The sequence below is a fragment of the Juglans regia genome, chromosome 16 (assembly GCF_001411555.2).
Source record: "Juglans regia cultivar Chandler chromosome 16, Walnut 2.0, whole genome shotgun sequence".
Classification (NCBI taxonomy): domain Eukaryota; kingdom Viridiplantae; phylum Streptophyta; class Magnoliopsida; order Fagales; family Juglandaceae; genus Juglans; species Juglans regia.
Window position 1 is genome coordinate 16,595,341 of NC_049916.1, and position 23,647 is coordinate 16,618,987.

The 23,647-nt window shown below is 38.3% G+C and overlaps 1 pseudogene; it reads left to right on the plus strand.

Annotated features, from left to right (window-relative positions):
• The first annotated feature begins 282 nt into the window (after positions 1–282).
• Positions 283–22,191, plus strand: LOC108992902 (annotated as a pseudogene).
• Positions 22,192–23,647: the final 1,456 nt, after the last annotated feature.

The window sequence follows — 23,647 nt, forward strand, 5'->3', positions numbered from 1 at the left end:
ATCAGGGGTGCCAATGTTTGCCCCTGTTCGATCGAGTGTAGTGATTTTAATTTTTGTTCAATGGTTTCCGAAGAAATTAATTGTTTTGAGTGTCTGAACAGTCTATGGCAAGGCTTTTTTGGAACGCTTCCATTTTCAGATGCTATCTACATATTCCGGAGGTAACTCTCTTCACCCATTTGCATACCATTTTTTAGAGCCTTTTTTCATTCAATGTTTATTCAGGGACTCTGTTTCTTACACTCTCTTTGATCACCGAGCAAGTGTTCGCACTTTTAAGAAATGGAAGTTTGGATAGATTGGAATCTTAAGTTTAGGAGCACTGAAGATAATGGTACTCGAGCAAATGAGCCTATTGCAACTGTTTGAACAAAAGGAGTTTGGACATTTTTTTATATACAAGGGATTGGGATAATATCATCTTAGTTCAAGTAGCGCCTGCAGTTTTTTGAACTACAAAAGCATGGAATCTTCTTACCTTCATCCTCATGGTCAAAATGGTAGTCATATGTTATCTCTTCTGCAGGAAATATGTCCCTTTTTGCAAAAATAATCCCAAAGAAAATACTTCCCCGTTTTAGTCCAATTCATTTCTTCTATATTGAACCCAAGAAGTACGAGTCAACACTAAGCAAGTATTTTCCTGAGGGCAAGGGACCAATAACTAAGGGTGCTACCTGCCCCCTACAGGGCGGTGGTGGGAAATTGTTCCCCATACCTCGTCCGCTCATTGGCTGGGGCCCGCATTTCATCACCCCCTACTGGGCCTTTGGCCTAGCTCAGTTTTTAGGTCCCTAAATGGCCCAAAATCTATTTTTGGGCCCAAAATCCATTTTGGGGCTACCTTGGGCCAATAATTTAACTAAAACAAATAAATATATTTAAAAATTGAATATATATATATATATAGATAGATAGAACTATTAACTATATACTAAATTTCAACTATTAACTAATTAAGTAATAATCATTACTAAGGCACTAAGCTATTACAAATTACAATTTACAATTATACAAATTAAGACTATAAGAGAACTAATAAATTATTACAATATTATAAACTCCTCTAAAAATATTAAATATTACAAATTATACTATTAACTATTGTAAAAACATTATACTTAATTGTAAATTAACAATTATAACTCATAACTTTTCAATTTGATCAATTTGGGATGGCGCTGTGGCGGTGAGTTCACTGAGTGGTGAGTTGTGTCGACTGTTGTGAGACTGAAAATCAAGATCATAAAAGTTAATAAGTTATAAAATCTGAAATATTAATAAGTTAAAAATAAAACAAATTAGATTTATAAAGTTATAAAATGAAACAAAAATTAAAAAAATTAAAATACAAAATATTAAAAATACTAACCAAGATGAGATTGAGAATTTGGGATTGGGCAATTGGAGTTTGAGATGAAGATGAGGCAGATGAGCATAAATTGTTCATTAGGATTCGGCATATATATATTGAGAATATAAAAGCTAAAAAACATACAAGCAAAATAATTAGATATTAAAATATGATATAAAATTATAAATGTAAAAAATAAATAAGGGACAAATTGTGCAAACCATGACAATGGTGGGTTTAATACAAAGTCATACTACATCGGAGATAGTCGTAGACTCTGTTTCATGTATCACTATAACAATAAAATTTGAAATGATCTTAGTGAATACCAATTAAATGAAAATAAATAAATTAATAAGAAATTAGAAAATAAAATTAAAATAAATACTAGATCCAGGTTGATCACCACCCTCATCCTCGACGTCGTCCTCCTTATACTCAAGAACATCCAAAACATGAATTGGAGTTCCCTTGGTCCAATTCTGCGTGCAAATCAAAGCTTCTACAGTGGTAGGAGCTAATGAACTTTGAAATGAATCCAATACACGCCCTCTGGTATTAAAGGCCGACTCTGAGACTACGGTGCTAACAGGGATGACCAAAAGACTGTGGGCTATCTCTCTAAGGATGAGATACTTCACAGCATTCACCTTTTACCAACTTAATATATCGAAATCTCGTGAAAATGGTAGAAGCTCTGCTGCTAAGTATCTGTCTATCTCTGACTGAACCTCTACAGACCTTCGGATGAAGGGAGTCTGCTCAAACCTCTTACCCAAGTCCAATCTATGTCTTTTCCCACTATCGACTTTGTGAACCAGCGGGGGGTAGGTGTAGGTATCGCAATATTACCACTCCGCAGGACGATAAACTCATCAAATAATCTACTAAGATTTTCTCGAACCCTTGCTGCAATAAGCTCCGCCCATGGTTGCTCGTACGCAAGGCCCAATCCAAATACCATGCCATCCACCTTAAACCTCGGGTCAAGGACGATAGTTACATATAACAAAATATTAGCTCTAGTAAAATCTCTCTAATACTTATCGTACTTTGACCTCATAATCAATGCCATCTCTCGCAGCCTAATGTGACCACCCGCGACCATGTCATCTAATTATTCTTTTATCCTATATATTTGTTGACAGAATTGATGGGATGTAGGGTACAAAGTTCCAGATATCGTCGTGGTGACCTCATAAAAAAATCTAAAAAACTCTACAAAAATATGTACAATTTCTCAATCATTATCTACGGGTTTCCCTAATTCCCGTGATCATCAAAATATTTAACATATTGGATGTCTTCATCACCCAATAGTGCAAATGCCAGCTTATATTTTTGGGCCGCCTCCAACATAAAAAAATGTTGAGTTCCATCGTGTAGGCATATCAGTACAAAGATCCTTCTTGGATGTTAGGCTAGCAGACCTCGAAGCAACCTTGAATTTCTCCAACCTCGAAGGAGAAGATCTCACCCATCTCACAATAGTCCTGACCCAAGCAATCAGGTTATGAAGATCCCTCAAACCATCAGTAATAATAAGATTCAGAATATGTGCCGCACATCTCACATGTAGACACTCACTACCCAAGATTATCTTATTTGCCTATCTAAGATAGGTTTTCAAATGTCCCAATGCGACATCATTAGACGAGACATTATTAACTGTGATTGTAACAACTCGGATCAACCCCAACTCCTTTATTGTCGCCTCCAAGGCCTTCCCAATTGTCTCACCCTTATGATCAGTGATTTGACAAAATTTTATAATTTTCTTATGCAATGTCCAATTACAATAAACAAAATACACAGTTAAAGACATATAATTAAAATTTTGGACTGATATCCAAGTACCGGTGGTAAGGCAAACAAATTGGCCTACCAATTCACCCTTCAACTTTTCTTTTTCAGACAATTTTTTTTTTACATCCTTTGCTACCATGTGGCGAGAAGGAATATTAAACATTGATTCCAAGTAGCGAGCAAACGCTTGGAACACTTTTCCATCAACAACTTGAAAATGTTGCTCGTCCATAATGATCATACGAGTTATGTGTCTTCTACACTCATCGGGATCATACCTAGTATACCCCCTCAAAGTTGCATCCCCACTAGTGTCATCCGCCATTTTTTGAAGTCCAATTTCTAGCTTAGATTGGCTCTTCTCTTGTAATGATCTTAATATTGGACTTTTTTTACATTGCTCTTCTAAGTACACATTTAATTGTGATGTGCCATGTTTCTTATAGTGGCATCCATAGATTTTTCCACAATGGTTACACTTGCCTTGGGGGGTTATTGGGGTCACCACCCTTTAGTTTGGTGAAATGAGCCCAAACTATAGAAGCAAGTTTCTTGCTGGGCTTTGGGGTGGGCGAAGGTGCCGTAGGGATAGGCGTTGTCCTAGGGGTAGGGGTATGAATAAAAGTAGGAGTGGGGGTAGGTGTAGGGGTAGGGGTAGGGGTATCCTGGGCATGAAAAGGAGAGCTCGCACTAGAGTCTGCTGGCATATCCATGAGCTCAAGCAAACAAGAAATATGAAATTATAGCAAATATAGCAACATGTCAAACAATTAACATCCAAGCATTAACATATATATTGCAAGTTGGAAGATCAAACATCAATGATCAAACATCAAACATAAAAAAAAAATAAAAATGAAATACCCAAATTAAAAACATCAAACATAAAAAAAAATGAAAATGTTTACACCCTTAGTTGAATTCAATTGATGAAAATGAATATCATTATTGGATGCTATTGGACATTATCAAAATAAAAATAAAAAGTATTTAAAAAATAAAAAAATCATTAAAGAAGTATATTCTGATAAATTCATAATAACAATTTTCATTTATAAAATATATATAATTTTTATTTAAATACTTAAAGAAGTCAATTCACTGCTGCTTTCTGGTCTAGCAACTGTCTTTTGCGATGTAACAAACACCACATGATTTGATTTATAAATTTCTTTTTACAGGTAAAAAAAAAATGTATTGAGAAATTTCTACTAGCAAAGGATTTGAAATCAAGCAATTAAACCTAGAATCATGAACATATCTCTAAATCAGGATGCTATGATAAAGACCCCCACTTGACCAGAGATTTTACTAAAACATTATTTATCACCTTTTAAGTTAAACACAGCTCAGTGATACCTCTTTAAAAAGACCACCAAAGAGTTGTTGTCACAAGTGTAGCACCCCTAGTCACAACAACCTTTTGCTCATACCTTGGAATTCTATGTATTGAAACTATCTCGAAAGTAGAAAATCAAAACCTAACAAACAATAAAAACAACTCTCAAAACCAAATATATGATATCTCTCACAATGACAATCATCTTCACAATGATTACTTGGGAAACCCTAAATCAATTTAGGGGTTTCAATCTTTGAACCCCTAAATTATTTTAGGGTATTTCGAAAAAAATGAAAAAATAAATCACGGAGTCATTAGTCACGGACAGATTCCCACACGACTACACAGTACACATTGTTCATCAATCTTTCAAACCACATACACAATCAAGTCTCCCCAGCACACAATTCACAAAATCCCATCCTCCATCTCCGATTACACCCCATCCTTCCTCCAATCTCCATTCCATAAAATAAATATAAAAAAAAATTAAAGTAGATTTAAGGTTTCTTACCTTTGGCAACGGAGATGAAGACAGAGTCACGGAAGGCTACGACAACGGCTACGATGACGGCGACGAAGACGTAGATTGAAGAACACAAGCGACCGAGCGGCGAGCGAAGGAGAGAGAGAGAGAGAGAGAGAGAGAGAGAGAGAGAGAGAGAGAGAGAGAGAGAGAGAGAGAGAGAGAGAGAATCTCGAAGGGGGGATCTAAACAAAAAATGAAACGATGCCGTTTTTCCATTGACGAAACGACGTCGTTTCATTATTTGTATATTTAAAAGAAAACCCAGGCATGAAACGACGTCATTTCATGCCTGGGTTATTTTTCTTTATATATCTACTTATATATATAATATTATATATATATATATATATAAACGGTGCGGGGGTCAGATGCAGGCGGGGCCACCTGCCCCCCGCATCTGATGGATGGGGGGCTCCACCCCGTTAAACGGGGGTAGAGCGGAAGCAGGGCGGGGCAGCTGGGGCGGGACCCCGCTGCCCACCCCTACCAATGACTAACATTGACTCGATAGGGAATTCTCCGGTCATAGTTGGAAAGGTTTGTATATGTTATGGTGATTTGGCTTAATGAAACTAACTTATTTTTTTTATAAGCAAAAGATTTTATTCATTGAAATAAGCATGGCCCAAGTACACATGGCCCAAGTACACAGAGGCTTAAATGAAAGTAGTGACAGTCTGTTTTGGTTTCTTTATAGGAATCTCTCAAGAAGATTGCTCCCAGTTGGATGAATGTTTCCTTGGCAATGAAGAAGGATCCTGAAACAGATAAGGCTTTTGGTTGGGTGCTTGAAATGTAAGGGTTCTCTAATCAACTCAATTTTGTATTGATTTTGAAGTACGGTTCTTGATGTCTACTCCATATCCTATTATGTATAGGTATGCCTATGCTGCGTTGCATCTGCTCTGTGCATGGAGTTGGTAACATCTTGTATAAGGACTTCATGATTCAGGTATGATGAAATTACCATTAATCCTGTTACTCAGTGCACATAACTTGTTTATCTTCAACGATTTGGTAATCCGGTACGTAGTAATTGGTTCCTTACTATTTGCTATTTCAAAAACATTCCGAACTCTTCAAGAATGGGAACATTTGCTACTTCATTTCACATTTCAACATGCACTCCTTTTCCCCAATCTTAATTAGCTTTAATATTTCTGAGATCATGGCTGAATTTGTCATTTTCAAGCATTATGCAATTTATACCGTTGTTTCAAATTCTGTCGAGTCCTAGTGCCTTTATGGTTCTCCAATACTGAACCTTCATCTTTATAGGAATTAAGGTAATTAATTTTTATCTGAGTGTACTTCAATCTTTTGGATACAAGCTCGATCACACTAATTATCTTTGCATCTTCTGCCATTTCTTAGTATTGGCATCTATCTTTGTAATGGTACAACATCCTTAAATTAGGATACACAGAAGGACGTATAGAGACTTAAGAAAGATATTGCTCCACTATTATTTATTTAATGCTATTCCACTATTTAATTTACTATCTGTTGCCTGTTTTGTGACCTATATCAGCCTCCATGGGAAACACAAGTTGGCGAAAAGTTCATAATTCATTACACTTATGGATGTGACTTGTTGAAATAAAGACAGGAAAATAAAATACTAAGAGCTAAAGAATAGAAGAGGAAAGAATGTTCTCTGTATTTCTTTCTTGTCTCAATACAGTGCATCAAGGTGGTATTTATACACAAAGAAGGGAATATTCTTTTCATAACAGAATGCATAGATTGCATAAAGTAATGACACGTGTTGTAACAATAAAATCTTCTAGATTATTCTTTATTGCTATCGAGTGCTTGAGTGCCTTTTGGTGGAGCAGATGTTGCGGCTGCTAGTGAGGATGGTGCAGAGGTGATAGTGCTAATACGCCCCTGCGAGCCAAGCATGACTGGAAGGACTGTGAGGCTCGATCTCAGACTGCAAAATCTGGAAAGTGACAATGGCTTTGTAAAAATGTCAGCCAATTGATCCTTGCTGGAGAGAAAAGAGACTTGAAGAGCTTTGGCATGAATCCGATCCCTCACAAAATGGTAATCGATGTCAACATGTTTGGTGCGGGAGTGCATCACAGGATTGACGGACAGATACGTTGCACCTAAATTATCACAGTAAAGAATGGGAGGTTTGGACAAAAAAATTTCCAATTCAGAAAGTAGAGCTTGTAGCCACAATAACTCACAAGTTGCATGTGCCAAGGCTTTAAATTCTGCTTCGGTACTCGATCTTGCAATTGTTGATTGCTTCTTAGAACTCCAACAAACCAGAGTTTTGCCATAAAAAACACAATATCCCCCAGTAGATTTTCTGTCATCTGGGCATCCAGCCCAGTCGACATCAGAAAAAACAGCCAATTGAGGAGAGGGAGATGAAGTAATAGCCAGACCATCATCCATGATGTGCTTGAGATAGCGTAAAATACGCTTAACTACTTGCCAGTGGGATATATAGGGTGCATGCATGAATTGACACACCCGATTCACAGAGAAAGACAGATCTGGTCTAGTGAACAATAAGTATTGTAAACTGCTAACTACACTTCTATAAAGAGAGGGATCTTCCATAGACGTAGAATTGAAAGCTGATAGTTTTGTGGAGGGGGACATGGGGCTATTGACAGGCTTATAATTGCTCATATTAGTCTTCTTGACCAAGTCAATAATGTATTTGTGCTGGGATAAAGTAATTCCATTGGAGTTTCTATGACATTCAAGCCCCAAAAACTAATGAAGGTCGCCCAAGTTTTTAAGAGGAAAGTCACTTTGCAGAATATCAACAAGTTGAGCCAAAGCATTCGGGTCATTGCCAGTGAGAATGATATCATCCACATAGACCAAAAAATAAATTGTCACAGATTGATGACGATAGATAAACATAGAAGCATCAGATTTAGAGGCAATAAAACCCAATTCCAAGAGACGTGAACTCAGTCGTGCATGCCATGCACGAGGAGCCTGCTTGAGGCCATATAGTGCTCGGTTGAGTTTACAGACATAGTGCGGGAATTGTGGGTGAACAAATCACGGGGGCTGTGACATGAATACTTGTTCATCCAAAGTACCGTGCAAAAAGGCATTTTGCACATCCAGTTGTTGGATCGTCCATCCAGAAGACACGGCAATAGAGAGCACTAACCTGATGGAAGTTGGCTTAATGACTGGGCTAAACGTCTCTCAGTAGTCGAGCCCCTCAAGTTGACTGTAGCCCTTGGCTACAAGTCGGGCTTTTCTCCGTTCGATTGATCCATCCGAGAGGTATTTGGTCTTGAAAATCCATCGGCAACCTACAAGATTTTGGTTAGATGCAGGTGGAACTAGAGACCAAGTATTGTTGGATAAGAGAGCATCAAACTCTAATTGCATAGCATGGCGCCATTCGTGATACTTGTAGGCTTCAGTCACTGAGGTAGGCTCGTGGGGTGTCTCGGCAGAGATGGTATGAGCTTGTGGTCGAGGCCACGCAATAGTGCAGTGTGAACTTTTGGAAAATGAAGATTGGACTTGGATCTTATTTTCATAGGATGTGCAGAGGAAGGAGGCGGCGGGGATGATAGAGATTGTGAAGCAGATGAAGATGATGACCTAGATGAGGTAAAGTGTGGGCGGGTTATGTTGGTGGGCTCGGATGAAGCTATAGGCTGAGAGACTAAGTCACGTATAGATGCAGGTGTGGTTGGTGTTGGACTGGGAGATATGGATTGGGTTGTGGGCCGATGATGGGGAAATATTGAAAAAGGGAATGTTATTTGAGTTGGGCTGAGAACTCGGGGACGAGGCAGAGGTATGTGTAGAAAAATAAAAGTTAGATTCATCAAATAGCACATCTCTTGATACATACATGCGAGCAGTAGGGACATGAAAACGTAGATAGCCATGATGATTTGAGCTATATCCAAGGAATACACAAGGAAGGGATCGATATTCCATTTTATGATGATTATAAGGTCTAAGGTTAGGCCAACAAATGCATCCAAAAGACTTTAAGAATGTATAGTCTGGAACTTTATGAAATAAAAGTTCAAATGGAGTTTTAAAATTTAAAACAGAGGAAGGGAGTCGGTTGATGAGAAAGACTGCAGTGACAAATGCATCAGACCAATATAAATGAGGATTGGATGAATGAGAGAGAAGAGCTAACCCAGTTTCAACAATGTGTCGGTGTTTTCTTTCAACCGACCCATTTTGAGAATGTGCATATGGACAAGAGAGACGGTGAGAGATACCAAAAGATTGTAAAACAGTATGTAAAGATCTATATTCACCACCCCAATCGGTTTGTAAGGTACGTATTTTTGTATTAAAAAGATTCTCTACATGACATTTGAAGGAAAGGAAAGTAGAAGTTACATCAGACTTGCATTTTAATGGAAACAACCATGTAAATCTGCTATAATCATCTACAAACGAAACATAATAATGGAAACCACCACGAGAAAGAACCGGTGCAGGACCCCAAACATCAGAAAACAAAAGTTGAAGAGGAGCAGACGAGCGAGAGGTGGAGTGATTATATGGAAGCTGATGAAGTTTCGCTTGACAACATGAGGAACATAAGTCAGGCATGGGAGAGGAGTGCACGGGAAGAGAGACTTTGGAGATAATTCGACGAACCAATTGCATGGAAGGATGTCCAAACCTGATGTGCCATTGAAAAGGTGATGCTCGGATGCTTGTATGTGCTTGATGAGAAGAAGAAACAGTTGGAAACACATACATTCCATCTTTAGTTTTGCCTTGGAGCAGAGTTCGGTTGGTATGAGCATCCTTCACAAGGAAAAAAGTAGAATAAAATTCAAAGAAAACATTATTATCTTTACAAAATTTTTTAACAAAAATTAAATTCTTAGAAATAGAAGGAACATGATAGAGTTTTGAGAGAAGTAGTTTGCCATAATTGGAGTGCACAGTGGAGCTGCCAACATGTTGAATCAGAAGAGATGTGCCATCACTTATACACACTTGCTTGTCACCCTTGTATTCTGTGGGACTAACAGATAAGTTAGAAAAGTCATGGGTAAAGTGATGAGTAGCTGCCGAATCAGGGTACCAAAGATTGTCAACCGATGGAGTTGGGGTGGAGAAGGATGTGGGGACATTTGTGAAATGAGCTGAAAGAGAGGGAGGTGGAGGTGACTGGTAGCTGTGATTGAATCTGTAATAACAATTAATGGCAGTGTGACCTTGTTTGAGACAGACTTGGCAAGTGGGACGGGATGGAGAGAAATGGGAAGATGAAGTTCGTCCACTATTACGACCACGACCACGCCTTCGAAAACCTCCTCTGCCACGATAAAAACCACGACCTCGAGTGCTATTTTCAGTGGGAGACTTGAAAGTGGAATTTACAGAGAACTCGGTGGTGGCAGTAAGATTTGTAATCTGATGAGAGAGCCTTGATTCATGTGTAAGTAAGTGGCTGTAGACCTGAGGGGGACTAAGAGGTTCAACGAGAGTGGTTATAGAAGTGACAACAGAGTCAAAGTCGGAACCCAACCCAGCCAAGAGATATGTGATAAATTCAGAATTTGAGAGAGTTTTACCAGCCATGGCAAGAGTATCTCTAAGGAGTTTTGCCTTTTGATAGTAGTTAGATATGGAGGCCGAACCTTTTTTAAAGTGGCTAGCTGATATTGCACCTGCATGAGACGTGCTTGTGATTTGGCAGAGAAGAGATCAGTAAGAGTGGCCCACATCTCTTGAGACGTAGAAGCATCCAAAACATGAGCAATGGGATTCTCAGATAAGGATGATATTAGCATACTCATAATAGCTTGATCTTGTTGTTACCAAGTCAAGTATTCTAGATTGGCTTTTTTTGAACTTTTAGTAAGTTGCGGGGGAAGGTTTGTGGTGCCATCAACAAACCCAAACAGATTTTGACCTTTGAGGTAAGGCATAATTTGAGCCTTCCACAAGAGGTAGTTGTCATGGGTAAGTTTTATTGTAACTAAGTGGGAAGAAGATGAGAGGGGAGAAACAACAGAAGGGGGTTGGGATTGTGAAGAAGTTTCTGCCATGAAAGAACCTTAGACGTGAGTTTTATATGGCTCTTGATACCATGTTAAAATAAAGACAGGAAAATAAAATACTAAGAGCTGAAGAATAGAAGAGGAAAGAATGTTCTCTGTATTTCTTTCTTGTCTCAATACAGTGCATCAAGGTGTATTTATACACAAAGAAGGGAATATTCTTTTCATAACAGAATGCACAGATTGCATAAAGTAATGACACGTGTTGAAACAATAAAATCTTCTAGATTATTCTGTATTGCTGTCGAGTGCTTGAGTGCCTTTTGTTGGAGCAGATGTTGCGGCTGCTGGTAAGGATGGTGCAGAGGTGATAGTGCTAATATGACTAAACTATGAAGGTAGTTTTCTTTTGTGAGTTGGTTTCCACAAATTTTTTTAAGGTTAGTGTTTCTTTGGAGAGAGCAGGTGTAGATGCTTTGTGTGTGTGAATGTGTGTTTGGGTTTTTTTAGCACACGTATATCAGCTTCGGATTTTTGGCTAATATATCAGTTTCCTGTTGTATTATTTGGCTTATGCCGTCTACATTGCCTGCTCTGATATTCAGGGTGAGTTAATCTATGGGAAGATAGGAGAATGGAGGTTTGACAAAAGATCTTATGACGATATCCCGCCACCAAGAAACCTTTCATTGCCTCCACCTGGTGTTCCAGAAAGTGTGGTAAGTTCTCTTTGGCCATTTAAAGTTCAAACCTTATTGCTGCGCGCAAAATTCGTCTGGCTCTATTTTATTCATTCGTTTTGGACATGAAACTTGCAAACACGATTGTGGTGGGTGGGCTCATGTTTCTCGGGTTACTTGCCATTGGTGGGTCCCAAAGGTTGCCTTGCTGAGGTTCCTTATCATCAAAGAAGAAAAAGAATACAATGGGTCATGTTTTTCAGGGCTTGTTTATATACTATACAAAGGTAGCGATCTCAAGAAATACAAAAGCAAGGAGAGAAGGGTACCGACTTCCCTACAACCACACATCAGAATGAGAGCTTTCTCCATTCCTAATAGCAGAGTGCATTCGCCCCACTACATGGCTGCTGCACTCTGATGAATTATGTTATAGTTTTGTCTTCTTTTGTATAGGCACTTAGCATTAGCTGGTAGACTCAACTTTATTCTTTTTATTCTTTTGTTTGATAGGCTCAACACATACATATATATGGTTTTCTTGGTTGTGTAAAGACACACAATAAAGAGAATGAAATTATCTTTCTTCCATTGCGTCTCGATCTTAGACTTTTAACATGGGTTTCCTCATTCTCATATTGCCTTGTTTTCTCCTAGTCATTTTATCAATCACTTTCTCCGCATTTGATCTCTCATCTTTTTGCCATTCTTTTTCTTTACCACTGCTCCATCAAAGGTAGAGGACAACGATTCCAACAACGCTCCCTCGTCCAATGATTCCATCAATGATGTCATTTCTCCCTCAGAAAACCCAAACAACCCATATTTTCTTTATCACAGTGATAAATTCTACATTGTGGTCATCACTCCTCCCCTCACTGGGTCTAACTACCTCGCATGGCATAGGTCCTTTACTCTAGCCATTTCGATTAAGAACAAAATGGGGTTTCTAGATGGGAGCATCTCAACCCTAGAGTTGGCTGATTCTCTCTACGTTCCTTAACTATGCTGCAACAACCTGATTCTCCCATGGATACTCAACTCTATTTCGAAGGAGATAGCCTCCAACGTCTTCTACATCAACTCTACAAAGGAGGTATGGGAAAAGCTCAAGACTCATTTTGCCCAACCTCCTAACGTGCGGATTTTTCAGCTTCAACAGCAACTCATCACTCTTGTGTAAAGGACACAGATGGTAAGTGAATACTTCACTCAATTAAATGGTATATGGGAGGAATTGCACAACTATAGGCTGTTACCTTGTTGTTCTTGTGGGCTTTGTACTTGTAAAGCACTTAATTCGGTTGGGGATATACAACAATCAGATTATGTGTTCAAATTCCTCATGGGATTGAATGATTCCTATGAAACAATAAGAGGACAAATAATCCTCATGAGTCCAATCCCTTCATTAGATAAGACGTTTTCTATGGTTCTGCAAGAAGAAAGGCAAAGGCAAACCAGGAGTTTAGTCTTGCCAGCCACTGAATCTTCAGCTCTTGCTGCTTAGTTCAAAAGAAAGGAAAAAACAGATTAAACTTGTCAACAATGTGGAAAGGCAGGGCATACACGAGAGAAATGCTAGAGGCTTGTTGGGTTTCCTCCAAACTTCAAATTCACAAAGACTAAGCCAAGGTACTCGAGCAATGGTTCTTCCGGTTTTCACTTGGCTAATCAGGTGGTGCCTCAGGGTCAAGGGAAGGTGCTTTTGGAAGGTCCTCAGTTGCCATTCACTCAGGATCAGGTTCAGAGGTTGTTAGCACTTGTTGATGGTCAGTCTCTACAGCCTAGTCATAACCATCTTTCTACTCCTCAAGCCATAACCTCCACCAATGCAGAATCTACTCCATCCATAGCTGCTCATTCCAACATGGCAGGTATACCTCATTGTCTTTCTACTACATCAGCATCACCTTTTTCACCTTCTCAACATCATAGTTTCTTATCACTCTCACATAAGAAACTTCATACCATTGATGACACACCTTGGATTGTTGACACTGGAGCTACAAACCATATGGTTTGTTCTCCCTCTCTAGTCACCACAATCACCTGCACCACTAAAGCCATGTTCAAATTCCTAATGGTACTCAAGTTGCTGTCACCCATATTGGTGATGTGCAACATTCAGATATCATACTTAAAAATGTTCTCTGCGTTCCTACCTTCAACTTTAATCTACTCTCTGCGAGCAAATTCACTTGTGACCCTTTTATTTGCTTAGTATTCTTGGATCACTTCTGTTTTCTGCAGGTCTGATCTTCATGGATAACAATTGGACTAGCTAGAGGTCATCATGGGCTATACTTCCTTGATCTCAACTCACTCGGGCGCGCTCCTTCCAACCAGAAAATCAAAATTCACTTACCTTCCTCCAATACTCAGGTTTGCAATGCTGTGACACAATAAGAGTTCAACATTTGGCACTTTAGATTAGGACACTTATCCAATCAAAGGCTTAATTTAATTCAGTCCTCTTCTCCTGATGTAGAGTGTAAAGAACAAACGCATTGTATTGTTTGTCACATGGCAAAGCAAAAATGAATTTCCTTTCAATTAAGTGAATCTTCAACTTCATCTATCTTTGAATTAATGCATTGTGATGTTTGGGGACCATATTCACAAGCTTCTCTACAAGGACATCACTATTTTTTAACCATTGTTGATGATACAACCGGGTTACATGGGTTTATTTAATGAAGTTCAAATATGAAGCTAAACAGCTTCTACAATCATTCATTCACATGATAAAAACCCAATTTAACTCCAAAGTCAAGCAAATTAGGACTGACAATGGTTTAGAATTCCATATGCCAGATTTCTTCCACTCTCATGGAATCATCCATCAAAAAACTTGCGTCTATACACCACAGCAAAATGGAGTGGTAGAACGGAAACACCAACACTTGCTCAATGTAGCTCGGTCACTTCTTTTTCAAGCCTCCCTTCCAATAAAATTTTGGGTGGATGCTATTTTAACAGCCACATATTTGATTAATAGAATACCAACTCCAATTCTCCACAACAAATGACCATATGACATCCTCTTTTCTTCTTTCCCTACTTACTCACATTTGAGAGTCTTTGGGTGCCTATGTTATGTCTCTGCTCTTAAGCATAACAGATTGAAATTCGACCCTAGGGCACAAAAATGCATCTTTCTGGATTATCATTCAGGGACTAAAGGATATAAAGTGTTTGATTTAAACACTCAAACTACTCTTGTATCTAGGGATGTCATTTTTATGGAATCAGTTTTTCCATTTCAGGATTCAAACTCAGCCCTTCCATTAATACTCAACCTGATTCCTTCTCAATTAATCCACCTATTTTTTCTGACTTTAGCACCTCATCTACTCCCACTAACATCAATTCCCCTCTCGTTCCTACTTCCAATTCTGATTCTTCTTCTACTACATCTCATTCATCTCCTTCTCCTTCTCTCGGATCAGATTGTACTCCTCCCCTAGAGGCATCTGCTGCTGATATAAATGAGGAAACACACACTGAGTTATCTTCTCCTACTGCACCACCACCACAAACTGACCTAAGGCGATCCGAGAGAATTAGACACACCCCCTCATACTTGAATGATTATCATTGTGCACTTGTTGCACCCTCATTTGCTAGTAATTTGTTTTCTACCTCCACCACTCATCCTCTTTCACATCACCTTACTTATGATCAATTATCTCCCTCTCAAAAATCATATGCCCTCTCTCTTTCCCTCACACACAAACCTAAAACTTATGAAGAGGTTGTAGTTTCTCCTCATTGGTGTGTTGCCATGCAATCTGAACTTAATGCTCTTGAGGCAAATGGCACCTGGTCCATTACTTCTCTACCCCTAGCAAGAAGACCATTGGGTGTAAGTATGTTTTTAAGAAGAAACTCAAATCAGATAGATCCGTTGATAAGCACAAGGCTCGGTTGGTAGCTAAAGGTTACACTCAACGAGAAGGGTTTGACTACCAATAAACCTTCAGGCCAGTAGCAAAGCTCACTACTGTCAGGTTGTTCTTAGCTTTGGCATCCATATACAACTGGCATTTGGACTAGTTGGATGTCCATAATGCTTTTCTTCACGGAGATCTCTCTGAAGAGATTTATATGGAGCTCCCCCGGGATTTCAGGTTAAGGGGGAGTCTCATGCCAAGAGTAGTAAACTTGTTTGCAAGTTACACAAATCTCTTTATGGCTTGAAACAAGCCTCTAGACAATGGAACTCCAAATTTACTTCTTCTCTCCTTGCTATTGGGTTTCAGCAATCAAAATTAGACTATTATTTATTTACAAGGACTGATGAGAATGGTTTTATGGCTCTCCTCATAACAATTTAGCAGCTATAGAAGCAATCAAAGTTTATTTGCACACTCAATTCAAGATGAGATCTAGGAGCTCTTAAATACTTTTTGGGTTTGGAAGTTGCGAGATCATCAACTGGTATTCATATTTGTCAGAGGAAATAAACTAGAAATTCTTGAAGATGCCTGATTATTAGGGTGCAAATCTGTCAGCACTCCCATAGAGCAAAATCACAAGTTGTCATATGCTTCCAAGGATCCTTTATATGATATAACAGGCTATAGAAGGCTCATTGGTAGGCTGATTTATTTGACAATCACAAGGCCCGACATCACCTATGCAGTAAGTGTTCTTAGTCAATTTATGAACAAGCCGAGCCAAGAGCACTTGCACACAGCTCATAGGATACTCAAATATTTAAAAGGGTCGATTGTACAGGGTATTTTCTTTGCCTCTAGTTCATCTCTACATTTAAAAGCCTATAGTGACTCGGATTGGGCAGCATGTCCCAATACAAGGAGGTCAGTCACTGGTTTTTGTATATTTCTTGGAGACTCTTTGATCAGTTGGAAGTCAAAGAAGTAATTGACTATGTCTCAGTCCACTGCTGAGGCAGAATACCAAGCTTTAGCACATACTAGCTCTAAGATACTATGGTTAATCACATTGCTCAAAGATTTCAATACAAGTCATGAACAACCTGCACTTCTTTTCTGTGATAGTCAATCAGCCATTCACCTCACAAAAAATCCTGTTTTCCATGAAAGAACTAAGCATGTCGAGCTGGATTGTCATTTCGTTCGGGTAAAGGTATTGGCTGGAACTATCACACCAGTCCATGTGGGATCAAAATTTCAATTGGCGGATATATTTACTAAGGCGTTATCAGCTCATGTCTTGAATTTCTTATTGTCCAAGATGGGCATCTTGAACATATATGCCCATCTTGAGAGGGAGTCTCAAGAAATACAAAAGCAAGGAGAGAAGGGTATTGACTTCCCTACAACCACTCGTCAGAATGAGAGCTTTTTCCATTCCTAATAGCATAGTGTATTCGCCCCACTACATGGCTGCTGCACTCTGATGAATTATGTTATAGCTTTGTCTTCTTTTGTATAGGCACTTAGCATTAGTTGGCAGACTTAACTTTATTCTTTTTATTCTTTTGTTTGATAGGCTCAGTACATACATATATATGGTTTTCCTGGTTGTGTAAAGACACACAGAAAAGAGAATGAAATTATCTTTCTTCTATTGTGTCTCGATCCTAGACTTTTTGTAACAGCCCGCTAGAAATTCATTGAAGGAATTTCTATTGACTTTAGGAATCTCGTGAAAATCCCATAAGTTTTTACGAATCGACCTATTGCATAGGTTTTAGTCTGTCAACATAGTCAGTGTTATCACTCACTATGCTGCTAGAAATATGAGTTTTATTTATTTGAGGTGGTTAGAAGTGTCAGAATGCATTATGGTCTACGCCATTACACTCAGTGGATTATTTAGGATTTTATGGCACAATATCCTATTTTCATAATTCCGGACGAAACGTCTGTTGGAAATTGTGAAATTATTTTTAGGGGCACTTCGAGGTTAAATTTCGGTAAAAGATTTTCACTAAAGGTTAATATGAATATTTAGGAATTTTTAGTACTAAGTTTATGATTCACTTTTTCGAAGTGAATAGTAACCTCGATAAGCGCACCAATTGCAGTGTTTCGAAATCACAGTGTGGAATGTCCAAATTGGATTAGAGAAGTTTTATTTGGACACTTGGCAAGATCTTAGCCACACTTAGTGAATAATTTTAGACACTTGGCACCATAAGGAACGTTTGTTGGATTTGAAGGAATCAAGGTGTGAGATCATGTCGCTTAAGCAAAACTTTGTTTCATCTGCTCAACCAAATTGTGCCAGATCAAAGAGGTTTTCAATCCTAGTGAAATTCTAAATGGTGGGAATCCAATCGAAAGCCCAAAAGCATGGTTGAAATCGAAACCCTAAACGGTTTCCCCAAAACCCTAAAGTTGGCCTCTAAACATTTTCTAATCCGATTTCTAGCATTGTGTTTAATCACTTGATTAAATCACTTCCACATGCTATTAATCCTTCAAATTTGTGTTAGAACATCATTATCCAACCTTGTTAACCTTGAAAAATTGATTGGGCCAAGTGATATTGGATTTGGGCTTGATAGCAACCCAAACCCTCTTTAAACCCCAAATTTTAGGCCCATTCGGTTTAGGCCCTTTAAGGCCCACGAATTTGGTCACCATAGGATTGCTTCATGGCTAAGTTTTGTACCCCCACTTGGCTGGCCAGATCTGTACAAGAAGAGCCTAGAAGGTTCTTGAAAGACATAGCTAAAGGGCCACCTCACTCATTCACTCTTACACTCCACCTTAAGAAAAGATCTTGGTCTGATTTTTATGAGAAGAAAAGGCCAACACTCAACCATTCCTTCAGTCCTATCACTTTACATAGCTTGTGTAAGAAGCTCTTCAGTCCACTTCCCACGAAAAAGCAACTCTCCTTTACACTTTTCCTTCATAGAACACAAAAGACACTCTCGGACAGTTTTTCGTACCTCTTTTGAATGCCTGTTTCGAAGCTTTTGTAAGTGTTTCCTCGCAAAGTCATGAAAGTTGTTTCTTTTGGAGTCTAGTTTATGTGGATATCTTATTTGTTCCATTTGGAGATCATTTGATTGGTAAAAAGTTGTTTAGACCCCACAAAGGTCATTCTGGGCGATAAACTGGAGAGTGTGTTATATTTTGGAGTTTTTGACCAAGCTAATGAATAGATCTTGGTCCGAAATTTTTATGGAGTACTGTTAACATGTGTATATGATTATTGGTTGAGGATTTGTTGCATGATTAAAAGTTTTGGAGAAATATTTTCTTAGGTCTAGATACTTAGAAACTGGAAGAGGAAAAACAGTTTCTGTTTTGAGAAAGTTTAAATATTTTATGGTTTAATCTTATTCCAATGGCTTTGATATTTTTATTGGAAGATCCTAAGCATCTTATATACATGTTAGAATGTTATTTTGAAGATATTTGATGTTAGTTTCGAACATATGAAATTTTATGGAAGGAGATATTCGGTTAGGCCAAAGTGATGATGTTCTTGGCTAAATTTATGTTTTGGTTGATGTTTACCCATGTGATCTTGAGTTTGAAGCTTGGATCTGTTTTAGGACACCTTTTTGAACCATGTGATGTTTTGGTTTGAAGATCACTTCTTTATAAGTCATGGATCAAGAGGTTGATCAAAACAAGTTAGAAACAAAATTCTGTTTTGAACTTAGAAGAGAAACCAAAAAGTTCAAGTATGGTTTTAGTGATTTTGATGACTTTTGTTCATGATTCAAAACATGATTATTCTTAAGAATATGTTATGAGTGTAGTAGAAGAAAAATTTTGGTTTAATCATGAGTTTTGAGATTTGAAAGAATTACAACAAAAAGCAAAGGAAATAGCCTTTGTAAGTTTCGGCCATATAGAGTTTTGATGGTTGTGTTTAGTTTTAAATTTTTATGAATTGATATTTGAGTTTAGGACAAAATTTACATAAGGTATGTAAATTTTGGTGATTTTTGAAGTTATGATGCAAAATCCTTAAGTTAGGGGTAAAATGGTCATTTTCCCACATGTAGAGGGTAAAATGGTAATTTTACTCTAAGTTGATATTTTTCCATATTCCTAATTGTTAGTGATTAAGTTCTAATTTTTAGAAATCACTACTTTCAGTTTCCCGTGATCGCACTTGAGTTTTGTCTCGAAGCGCGAAGATCGAGGTAAGTTAGCTTTTAACTTACTATCAATTTAATGTGTATGTGTGATAAGTAAGGGAACTAAATTGTATGTATGCATGTTATCATATGTGCCATGCCAAGTCATTACATATTTATCTGTTACACAGAATTTATTCTGTCATGAATTATTCATCTGTTACACAAGATATTCTGTCACGTATTGCTATACATGCTATACATTGCAAGTATGTCATGTTAAGTTAAGTATGCCATCTGTTACATGTATTTCTTGTCATGTAATATTCATTGTCACATGTTACGCCACGTTAAGAAATGTTGTCTGTTATATGGTATGCCATGTTACGAAATGTTGCATGTTACATGTATGACATGTTATGAAATGTTCTCTGTTACATTTATGTCTCGAAGTATGTCATGTCTGTCGTCCTACGTTCATGTCACGTTATGTTACGTCAAGATTTCTGTCTTTTATGTCACGTTCATGTTACGTCACGTTACGAAATGTCATGTCTGCCAGTTAAGTCATTCATGTCAATCACGACCCTAAGCGCTAGGATGGGGTAATATCCTAGTGGAACTCCTTTGTTCACGCTGGAGTGTCTAAATAGGTGTGAAATTCCCTGGGTTGACGAAGTACAGTCAACAGGTTGCGAATGGGGCCTAATTAGCTGGTCACCGGAGCGCGCCAGGCACTAACGCCGATGGTGCCACACATTATGTTATGTGTGTCCACAGCAAGTGTGGCACAAACAGATAAGTCATGGGGCCACAACAACTGTGGAGCATGAAGTATGGGGCCACAACAACTGTGGAGCATACACTACGTGAGACACAGCAATTGTGACACGTAGAATACGTGGGGCCACAACAACTGTGGAGTACGTATTAACGCACTCACAGCTGGTATAGAAACCTGTGATGTGATGCGGTAATCGGCAGGGACACACGGCTCAAGGGGACCTGTGTAGCACCCATATGGTCATGTTAATGATTAAGTCTATTGAATAAGATTCCAAGTTCAAGTCATGTTTCACGTTATGTTATATTCAAGTTTACGTTCACGCAATCATGGTAATCCCATGAGACAAGAATATGTTCCAAGTTCATGTTATGTTATGTTCACGTTTACGTTATGTTCCAAGTTCACATTTATGTTATGTCATGCTCAAGTTCAAGTTCAAATTATGCATGTTCACGTTCATGTTATGTTTCAAGTCCATGTTATGTTTCAAGTCACGTTCATGCTAAGCTTCAGTTTCAGTTTAAGTTATGCCAGTTATGTTATGTTGTATGTCAAGTTATGCTATGATTACTTACGATTTGATTATGCATTCATGCTTTTACTGCCATGCATGCATCATTAACCTGTGTGGAAGTTTCCTGTTAACTTGCTGAGATTTGTAATCAAATCTCACTGTGGTAGTCCCAACTACCATTCCCCCCGAATGGTAGATTTTGTTACAGGATCTGAAGGAGAATCGGGAATCGACCAACTGGAAATGGTCGACTAAGCGACGATGCGATGTAGGTGTTAATACAGTAGTTACCTCAGATTACTACTTGTATTTGTAGAGTTCAATCTCCATCACTCTTTTGATCACAACCATATGGATTAATATTGTGATCTCAGTTATTTAGTATGTCATTATGTATGAAGTATGTTTTAAGTATTTGAGATATTTCGGTTTGGTGCATAGTATTGCTAAAAAGAAAAATTATCCGCTGCGAATATTGCATAATGCTAGATGCATGTTAGGAATATTGCATCTTATATGTCATGAACGGGGGCAAGTAACCTTGTGTTGCATGTCTCGACGCTTCAAATGTCCGTCCGATCCCAAGCGGAATTTGCGGGCGTCACACTTTTAACAGTAGCGTCCAACCTTAAGCTCCATCCAGACACATGCCACCCTTTTACCAACCGAGCTAGACATCCTTTAACAAATAAGCTACAGTTAGATTTGAGCCAAGTCTTTAGTGACCTAATACCTATGGACTTATACACGTATCGATATATAATTAAGTTTGTATTCAACAATGGTTGTTGAGATCCTTTGGACTAATTAGCAACACCTTGATTTCTCACCAAGAGAAATAGAAGATCAAATGATATCTCTTAACTTGGTCTCGGCATTACTTCCAAGTTTTTGGTTTTTATGGGCAAGTTCATGCATTGCAGGTGACTTTGGTGAAAATGGTCAATGAAGCCATGGCAAACATCCCAAACTGGGGGTCGTAGAGAAGAGATATGCGGCAAGGTTGATGTATGTATTCGTGTTTTGGTTTGGGGAAGCATAGGTGCTTGGTATTCGTACAAATTTTATATTTGTGAAAACCCTGGTGAATTTTTCCATTTCCTTCAATTGAATTGCAAACACTGCCAAATGTACAAGTTTCAATGCAAGTCCTTCTGTTGCCCCCAAAGTTTGTATAAGCAGTTGTCCGGATTTTAATGCGTCTGATAAATATTCAGGAACTAAGGTTCAGTTTAGAATAATTAGATCAGTGGCTCCGGGCAAGTAGAGACACAGGTGCTGCTTTATATAAATTAGTTTTCTTTCCTTCTATATATTGTAACGCCTCAATAGAATGTCCAAACCACATGGCCTATACTCTAAAAAGACTAGTCAATGATACAATTGGAATCTTATTAGAATCTTATAAAGAGCAAGAACTTCTCATTCCCAAGTAATGTGGGATCTCATACACCACCTACTATTATCCATATCATATGGGGTATCACATATATAGAGATGTTTACTTATTATGCTTTGTAGTTGCGCCATAGCTTGGCCGTTATTTTAAGACTATTTTGTTAGAAGTTTTGTCTCTTGATTTCTTTTTCTCCTGAGAAAAGTCTGGATGAAGTATTTTTTGTTTAGTTTTCCCCCACAAATTACAGAAAAATATACCTCACGACCATAAATGTTGCAACTGAAGTTTGAAGGGGTAATCGATGTACGGGGCAGAAGCACCTGAATCTGTTCCTTTGCTAATGTGTAAGATACATAGCTGCTAGCAGATTCCAAATTAGGTAAACTCAGGACCTTGCACTTGATAAACTTAGACATGTTTTGCATGCGCATCTTTCAGCATCTTTTGCCATTTGGTGATCTCTAAAATGGTTTGTGTGAATAATGGTTCACGCATATACATTTTCTAGGGGTGAAGTGTGAAACAGAGGACCTCAATACAATAACAACGAAGAAATGCACTTCCGCATGTTATTTGCATAGGCACGCAAACACAAATGAAACGAGAAAGAAACTTACTGGGTCATCTACCACCAGTCCTTCAAGATTGGGCACCTCTGCTCGTACAGGTGCATGCTTATTGGCCACAGTAAAAAATCTCAGGGCTATGCCCGAATCCTTTTACTTGCCGGTAGAGGCCAAAATTATGACCACCAACAAAATTGGTTTTTGAAAGAATGGACATTTGTTTATATACAAGGGATTGGGATAATATCATCTCAGTTCAAGTAGTGCCTGCAGTGTTTTGAACTACAAAAGCAAGGAATTTTCTTACCTTCATCCTCATGGTTAAAATGCTACCTCATATGTTATCCCTTCTCCAGGAAATATGTCCCCTTCTGCAAAAAAGACAACCTGCAAACCATTTTAATAATCCGTTCCAGCATTTCCAAAGGCTCCAGAACCTACTGAACACTCCCGGGGACTCTGGGGCACCCATTTTTCTTATGAGTAAGGATACACATTTTTTTTAACAACTGTTAATACAAGTTTATGTAAAATGATCGGTGATTTTGTGAACTTGGAATTCAAATCGGATGGAGAACTCAAAATTAAAAATGTTTTAGTTATTTTGATCCAATATTGTTTTTTACAAGAATAATTTTATTGAGACAG